Raw genomic sequence first — 8,887 nt, 5'->3', positions numbered from 1 at the left:
CATGTGAAAGGAAGGGCTGAAGTAAGAGGCCATATACTTAGCTACCCCTGTTGCAAGCTCCTCCAGGCATCTGTGTTCATTAGTTACGCCTGGAGGAATGTGGCAGGCAAGCAAGACTCTAATAACAGGGGATGACTTCAAGGTCGGAAGCTTGAAGGGTCTGGGAGGCTGGTGGGTTCTGGGTCCTTTAGAACAGGGTTGAATGCTGAGTCGCAGAGAGGATTTTGACAGCCCAGAACAATTAGCTGTCCTCCAGTGGGCAAGAAAGACACACAACTCTCCTGCATCTGGCCTGAGCCCAGCCATCTGCGGACTGGAAAGTACCAGGTGACCCCAAGGGGCCAGGGGCAGCTGATCCTCAGGGCAGTCCTTCAAATTCTAACTTTTCACAATTAGGAGCTAGAAGAAGTTCCCAGTACCTTGAAGGGGTTAACCTGCCCACCCCGTAGTCTCAGCCTGACCATTGTGCAGCTAAACAAGAACCGGACATAGAGCAGGAAGCCCGAAGGGCCATACTTTTTTTTCTCCCAAAGTTAGATGAGTCATAGTTGCACGGGAACCTCAGAGACAACAGACACTAGCCACCGTTCTAGCAAAAATCTCAACCCCTGACTGAGTGGACCATTTCTGGTTGCTTCCATCACCTCTTTAGCACCCCGTCAGTTGACATGAATAATTCCCAAGTGACTGATGGGACCTCTGGAATCCAGAGAGGCTAGCCAGACATGAGGTCACATAGTATAAAGTGGGAAAGGGTTAGGGCTGACCCCATAGCCATACTCTATATTGGAGTTTAGAGAAGAGGCAATCATATACAATTTAGACCACCACAGCCAGGATAAGGATAAACCGGGAACTGCCCTAAGAGACTGGTTCTACTGGGGAAATATAAAAAGTTCAGCATAACCCTGCTCTAAGTTGGCATTGAGAGGAGAAATTACAGAGAACTTCTTGAAGGAAGAGTGGGAACCTGGAATTCTGGGAAGACTCGCACAGCTCCCATAAACTCAGCCTTGGTCTCCTGTCTCTCTGGGTGTCAGAGGATGATTCTGACTGCCTGGCAGATGCACAGGCCAGGAGGGAGAAATGGGGCTCAGGGATGGACGGATAGTGGTGAATGTCATTTACCCCTGGAGAAGAGCAGGGAAATGGGAGGATGAGCCTAAGGCAAGACCAGGAAATTAGGTCAGATGTGAGGCAGCCGGTGGAAGGCACAGACCAAAGAGGAAGAGGTCAAGATACCCACATATCTGGGAGCGCTGTCTGTGTATATTGGGGTTCACTGTGTATATTCTAGTCCTCCTGTCCAGGGATTCAGTGTTTGTTGCCTTTATTACCGATGCAGCCACTGAAGCCCAGAGAGGGCAAAGCACAGACCCAAGACCACAGAGCACATGAGCCACAGGTCAGGCTCAAACAAACGTGGACCTTGTTGTAATGCCCCACAATTGCTCCACCAACCCACCCCAAGTCAGGATGCTCAGAGGAGGCTGAAAGAGTCCTCTGTCTGATGCTTGGGCCTCCCCAGAGGAGACAGAGAGCTAGTTTAAATGACCTAGCAAATCAGTTTCAAATTGCAAACAAGATTTGGTTCTATTCGAAGTCTCTATCTCAAAAGTTGTATTACAGAGAAACGAACAGTGTGATTGATTAGTGATGCCTGCCGCAGGTATGGGAAGAGGTGAGTAGCAACAGCCTGTGAGTTCTAACTTGGCAGCCTTGCCTTAAGAGGCTCACGGCTCAGGGATATGTGTATTCTCTCTGAAGACCTGAAGGGAAAATTATTTAATTGTCCTAAAAGATCAGATTTTAGAGGGATCTAGCAATAGGATGGCTGTTGGAGGGGCTATTTGGGAATAAGCAAGAGCTTTATTTGTTTTGTTCAGTTAAACCATGGGTAGCATTTGCTCTAACACACCCAAGGTGCTGTCTGCAAGTATACATGGTTTTTAAGCCCTGTGAGTGAAGAGAGACCCAGAAGCAGTTTCAGGATAGGAGACTGAGTCACAGGGGTATCCTATGCCACCAGACTCCAGACCTACCTTGAGTTCATGTATCTGAACATTAGGCTGTAGTACAGAGTTGGAGCCTGGATGTTTCTGGGAAGAGGATGCTCAGACTATGAAGCAGAGGCTGGGCTGGGAGTTGGTGGCAATTGGAAGACTTCATGGAGGAGGTGGCCAGGGGCTGCACTCACTCAGAGAGCAAAACTAGGAAGGACACTCCAGCACGTTGGGTATAGGACAAGCATTGTGCATTTTAGAAACCATTAGGATGCCTCATGGCTGGAAATGGGGTAGGAAGGTAGAAGATAGAAGAATTGGAGGGACTGACCTCACCCTGGAGCCCTCCAGTATATCTAATAGCCTCCTCAAACAGACAGAACCTGGCAGCTAGAACCTAAGGCTTAACTGAGGCCCTGTGGTCAGGGGCAGACAAACCCAAAACATGGAGGGCTCAAGAAGAGGAGGAGTTGGGGGTGCATGTACCTTTAGATCCAAATCCTGTCCTAGCTGAAGCTCAAAATGTGGGGTAGGCAGGCTGAGAGCTGCCCAGGGCCACACACAGAGCTCAGGCTCCAAAGCAACTGAGCACAGGCACACCCCCTACATGTTCTGAGCCATCTCCGCCCATCGCCCTGCCTCTCATCCCTGACCCAGACCTCCAGGCTGGAGTCCACAGTCTGCAGGGGGCTGGGGTAGGGCTGAGCATTCCATCCTCAGAGGCCCGCCCTGGGGCTCCACTTAGCCTGCTAGATCCAGCCCCAAGTCCTTACTGAAGACCATAGGGTGGATAGAAGACAGGTCCCTGTATAGGAAGGAGGTAAGGGAGTCAGCTCTGCGGAACTGCTGTGGGAACATGCCTATATACAGGGCCACTGGGGCTCATACTAGCTTCTAGAAGGATATGAGACTCCAGGGAGATAGATAGATAGATAGATAGATAGATAGATAGATAGATAGATAGATAGATAGATAGATACCCTCCTCAAACAGACAGAACCTGGCAGCTAGAACCTAAGGCTTAACTGAGGCCCTGTGGTCAGGGGCGGACAAACCCAAAACACTGGCCTTATGCCCCGCTGAGGGGCTCTAACCGGAGCCAAATTCCCTACATCTGTTCAGCTACAAAGCCAAAACCTAGTTCCAGGGAGCCCCAGAGATACTCCAGCTCCTACACACACACACATACACACACCTTCAGCTGGACTCAAAACCAGTAATCTGTAGAACTCAAGGTTGAACCCATCTCACAACCTCTTGAGGCCAAGTGCTAGGGACAGATGGGCTATAAAGACAAAGGGAACGGGGACTCTGCTTCATGTCCCACAGTGGGTGAATGAGAAAAACAACAACAAAACCAGAGTTCCCTCCTGGAGCTCGGGCTGCATGCCAGTTCTGCCTACACACACACACACACACACACACACACACACACACACACACACACACCCTCTCACAGCCTCTCAAATCCTTTCTTCCCAGCTCACACTGAATTTTTTTATCTGGTGTGGTTTACATCCTGGGTCCATAGGCACAAAGGCCTATATAAGATAGGTGCTAGTAGGTAATCAACTGTGTAATCTTGTCCTCTCCTGGCTTCCTTCAGGGAAGTGGTGTGGTGTGACCAAGCCCTGTGGGAATAGGATGTCCTGGAATTAAGGTCTCATAGTTAGGACTATGCTTGGAGCCTCAAAGGGAATCCAGAGAGCAATAGTTAGAGCCATGGGGCCCTGCCCTGTCCCATTCAGTCCCCAGATTCTGGCCTAGGTATCTCATTTCTGGCACCTTGGCCCATGGCTACTCTGGGTAGAGACTCCAAGAGCCTCAAAGATCCTGACCTTCCAGGGCATGGTTGAGTTTAGACATATTCAGGTTCTCAGATACAGTAAGTACCCATTGTCTGAACTCTGTGTATGCTCACCATTAGGGCAGTCTTTGTCTTCAAAATTAGAATCTACTTGGCATTCTTAGACTGGCTGAGGGCACAGCAGGCTCTGTCATCTGTTTGGAATTTTTCTCTCAGAGCATCAGCATGCTCCCAGAGTTAGGGCATCATCACAGCTCCCGGGTGACAAGGGATACAGGCAACCACTGAGTGCCCCACACCCACCGCTGAGCCACTAGGCCCTTCCTGTCCCCTGGCTGCTGTGTTCACACAGGTTCCCAACTATCGAGCTGGGATGCTCAGCACGGAATCTCCTCAAGCCTTTCAGACATCTTCGGTGCCCTGATTCCATCTAGAGACATTCTAAGCCTTTCTGAAGCTAGTAAGAAGGGCCAAGAGAGATAAGACTCTGCTAGGGAAAGCGAGGGGATAGAGACAGCATCACCTGAGCAGTGGCTAAACATTAAGGAGATTTGGCCTCCAGAGAGACCACAGCCATCCTAGCTTCCATCCCTAGACAGGAGGAAAGGATGATGGCTGTCCTACAAAACCCTTCCTTGCTGCTAAATTGCTAACACTAGAGGTAATATTAAGTGTGGCTATTGGAATGAAAAGTCCCCCTGGTCCCTCTGAGGCTGTATATAGTCAATCGGAATTTAGAAGAGGGAAGATTGTGTGCTGGACCATCTCTAGACTTCCTCATCTGCAAAATGGGAATGAGAATTTCTACACCCTACACACGCTGGGGAGAGTGTGAAACTTAGATGATGGGGTATCTCCAAAAGCCAAGCACTGAGAACTGTTACTATGACAAGTGTTGCTGGAGAGAGGGGGGGGCGGGGATGGATGGATGGATGGAGGGAGGGAGGGAGGGAGGGAGGGAGAGAGAGAGAGAGAAAGAGAGAGAGAGAGAGAGAGAGAGAGAGAGAGAGGTGATTCGAGACAGGCTGCTTCAGTCTGAGCTTCCACAGAGCCTGCTCTTCCTCATCTGCAGACCGGGACTATTGGTAATTGCCTCAAAGCTGTGCTAAGGTTTAAATCAGATAGCACGCTTGGGGAGGCCAGCCTACTTTACACCCTAGGACTCAGCCTCACAAGATCCCACGTCCCACGGCCCACACTCCATGGCCCTCCCTCCTCACCAACAGCTGACTGACAAGAAACAGAGTGAACAGACCTCCCTGTCCTCTGCTGTACAGGACACCACAAGAGCAAAAGCCATTCCTGTTAGAGGTTGGGAAGTTGCAGGCGACCTCATGGGCCAGAGGCTTTCTTTTCAGGGCTCACAGCAAGGCCTCTGCTGGACACAGAGCAGAAGGTCAGCTCTGCATCTTTGATAGCTCCATGTGGCCAGCCAAAGCCCACCCACAGGCTAGTGTCCCCTGTGAGCCAGTGAACTCTGCTTCATTGAAGTCTAAAATAATAATAATTTCCTCATATAGCCGGTGGCTGTTGTCAGCCTTCGGAACCTGTCTCTCATTCCAACAGGTCCCATAAAGAAATCGTGTTTGCTCAGTGTGTCATATGGAGTCCCCTGAGGGAACTCAATGTCCAGTGTGGGCTCTTTGAAGGGACTTGCAGTGAAGTCTGGGAGCAGTAGGGCAGGGACCAAGCAACCCATGGAGGCGCCCAGAGACTAGCAATGGGGGGAAGCTATTATCACTCTAGGGTTGAAGAGGCAAAAGGGAAACACTTGTAGAGTCCAGAGCCCAGAGCCAAAATCCCACAGAGGTTGCCCTTTAGGGGCTGGCATACATTGTAGGGCTGCAACCACAAAGGGAAAGACAGACCAGAGGAATGAGCGGGGAAGGAGTGGTCGACTTCTCTCCTCCCATTGCTAGAGCACCCACTGGACATCTTTAACCAAACCCAAGTAGAGGCCAAGGCCAAGGCTAGGAGTCCCAGAAGAAGCTCTGTGGCCCAGTGCAGAGGTTAGTGAGGGCAAGGAGGAGAGCCTAGGAGAAAAACTGACCTACACAAATTCTATGAAAATGCTTGCGCTAGGTACTATTGTTACTGCTCTTTGGAGACCGGATGTTGTGAAGTAGCTCTCACCGGCCTCAAGTTTCTGACAGTCCATCTACCTGTGCCTCCCAAATCCTGAGATTACAGGCGACACCACTTAAGGATTGTGTGTTCAGGAATGAGCACAATAAGCAAGCCATGATCCTCCAATGATGGTGACAAGCTACCACAGATCCGAGGGCTTAAAGCCGCATGGGTTGATTGCATGTGTTGATTTATGTACTGCCTTACAGTTCTGAAAGCCAGGAGTCTGGGATGGTTCTCAGAGGGCTAAAGTCAGAGCTGTAACCCCTCTACAGGCCTCAGAAGGAGCTCATGGCCAGGCCTCTTCCAGCTCCTGCAGCCATTACATCCCTCAGCTGATAGCCTCTCAGCATACCCCGGCCTCATCTGACTACATCATTTGTGATGCTGGAATCTAGGCCTTCACATATTGGAGACAAGTGCCCTACTATAGAACCACATCTGGAGCCCTCTCTTTACATTTTCTGGTTTTGTTTTTGTTTTTGTTTTTGAGTCCTAGACTGGCCTCCAGCTTCCTATGTGGCTGAGGGTGACCTTTGAACTTCTGGTCCTCTACCTTCCAAATGCTGGGACTATGGGCATATGCCGCCATCTGTTTACATGGTGCTGGAGTTAAACTCAGGCTTTGTACATACTGGGCAAGCAGTCTACCAACAGAGCTACGTCCTTATTTGTGACACAGGAACACTCCCCGACCCCCAGACTGCTTAGGCTGCCCTTGAAGTCAGCCAGTAGCCAAGGAAGGCCTTGATCTTGAGACAGCTCCTGCCACAGTCACCTCTGTAGCTGGGATTACTGGCCTGCCCCACCAGTAAGCTACATCTTATTTTTTAATCTGATCCTTCTCCCTCTGTCTCCAGAAGACCCAGGGATTATCCTGGGTAGTCCATTTAAGTATATCCACCAAGAGTCCCTTTGTAAGGTGACCTTTCAGATTCTAGTGTATAAGTCATGGATATTTGGAGGACATTATCCACCTGTCACACTGACGTAGCCTCTTTTCAATGCCTTGGCCCTTCAACTCATTTCTTCTTTTTCTTTTTTTTTCTTTCTTTCTTTCTTTCTTTTTTTTTTTTTTTTTCTGAGACAGGTTTCTCTGTGTAGCCCTGGCTGTCCTGGAACTCACTCTGTAGACCAGGCTGGCCTCGAACTCAGAAATCTGCCTGCCTCTGCCTCCCAAGTGCTGGGATTAAAGGCAACTCATTTCTATCTGGCCCAGGAGACTTCGTCATTTCCTCAGTCATGATAACTGCCCTTCTACACTGGGGCTTCATTCCTCCTGGAGCTACACGCTGAAATTCTCTTTCTCCTACTAGCCTTCTTATACTTAGGTCTTAAATAGTTTTCTTGAAAGAGCTGGGAGTGTTGCTTGGTGATAGAGCACTTGCCCAGCACACACGAGGCCCTTGGTTACACCCCCAGTGCTACAAAATACAATAAAACCATCTCAGAAAGGCCGCCTGTGGCCTCCCGGTCTCTGCTGGCTGCTTCCTCCTCATAGCTGCTTCTTCTAATGGGATTCCCACTTTCTTATCTTCCTGTTGGTCCCAGTGTGGAGAGGAACTCCAGGACAGGCCTCCCTGACTCACAGCTGTGCCCCTCCGCCGAGTTGAATCCTACAGCCAGGAGGTGCTCACCCCCGGTAGCATAGCATTTAGGTTCCTGTCCTCTGCTTACCCCAGGCCTGAGAACTCTCCCTCCTCTGTTTCACTTCCTACTGTATCTCGTTTCTACTTCCTAGTCACTTTTTACTTGAGGCAGAACAGAAAAACCCAAGCCTGGCAGTTCTTCCCCGAGCAAATCAGGAAATGACTCAAGTAGCCAGCCATGCCTGCAAGGTGGGGAGGCAAGGGTCACTTCCCTGAGTCAGGACCAGATGCCTAGCAGGCCTTCGGCTTCCCTCCCCCACCTTCATTGCCTTCTCCTACCTGGCATCTTACTTCTAGAGCCCCTGGCATTGTCTAGGCAGACCCCTTTGTTAATGGTGGCCTGAGGATACAGAGTCTCCCTTAGGCACATAGCACCTTTATTTAGGGCACCCATTCTAGGACGCTGGGGTTCACTTCCTTCTAGGACAGACTTGGAGGAGCTGAAAGGCAAGGATCATGAGTGCTAAGATCAGCACAGACAGCCCAGCCCTCATTGAGGCCAATCTGGCACCAATGGTCTGGAGATGATGTTACTAGAGTTTAGGAAAGTCCTGTGATACACACGACCCATCCCTTCCTTCCATAGCAGAACAGAAGGCTACCCCTTCCAGATCCTTGAAAGCCCTCCTCTCTCTCCAGGCACCCGTACTGATTCCCCATACCATCCCAGGAACTGCAGGTCAGTGACACAGGGACCCTGGGTGGGTGGCAAGGGAGTTCAGGAATTAGAAGCCACAGTGATGACGACCTGTCGAGGTCTCTATCACCACAAGGCACCGGAAACTTTCCATGCTCAAAACTTAGACCAGAGGCAGAACTTGATCTCTGAGCAATGCCCATTCCAAGCCAACAGGTTGCCTTCCAGAGTACACAGCCTGTGCTTCAAGGGGGTCCCTGTGTAGTTTAAAATTCTTTCATCTCTATTTCAAATTTCCTAATTTTTTTTTAAAAAGGAAACCCACACTGTCTTACACTCGACCCACAAATTATGAAGTCAGCCCTCTGTATCCCGGTCTCCTCCCAACTCCCTCCCAATACAACCCGTAGCCTGGCCATCACCTAAGGGTTCTAGAGTGAGGAGCTAACGTCTGGGTTAAGGTATTTGGGATTGGGGCTGGAGAAATGGCTCAAGGCTTAAGAGCACTGGCTGCTCTTGCAGAGGAACTAGGTTCAAGTCTTAGCACCAATATGGCGGCTCACAACTGTCTGTAATATCTGTAATCCCAGCTCCAGGGGATCCCGTGCCCCTGTCCCAGGCTCTGTGGGACACATACACACAAATAATTTTTAAAAAAAGATAT

At 50.0% G+C, this 8,887-nt stretch overlaps 1 protein-coding gene across 2 annotated transcripts in view; it reads left to right on the top strand.

Annotated features, from left to right (window-relative positions):
• Positions 1–8,887, top strand: part of Cdh5 (cadherin 5) — a 41,278-nt gene that overhangs the window by 1,514 nt on the left and 30,877 nt on the right. Inside the window, exon 1 of one of the 2 annotated variants that reach the window (XM_021169928.3) lies at positions 8,178–8,265. The exons of the other annotated variant lie outside the window; for it this stretch is intronic. The gene's annotated coding sequence lies outside the window, so the exon portion shown is untranslated. Of the gene's footprint in view, positions 1–8,177; positions 8,266–8,887 lie in introns of those variants that run through there. 2 annotated transcript variants of the gene reach the window in all.

This window comes from Mus caroli, unplaced genomic scaffold, assembly GCF_978045245.1.
Source record: "Mus caroli unplaced genomic scaffold, Mus_caroli_1 scaffold_10, whole genome shotgun sequence".
NCBI lineage: Eukaryota > Metazoa > Chordata > Mammalia > Rodentia > Muridae > Mus > Mus caroli.
Note: the sequence above shows the minus strand (reverse complement) of the source record. Positions and strands in the feature narration are given on the sequence as shown.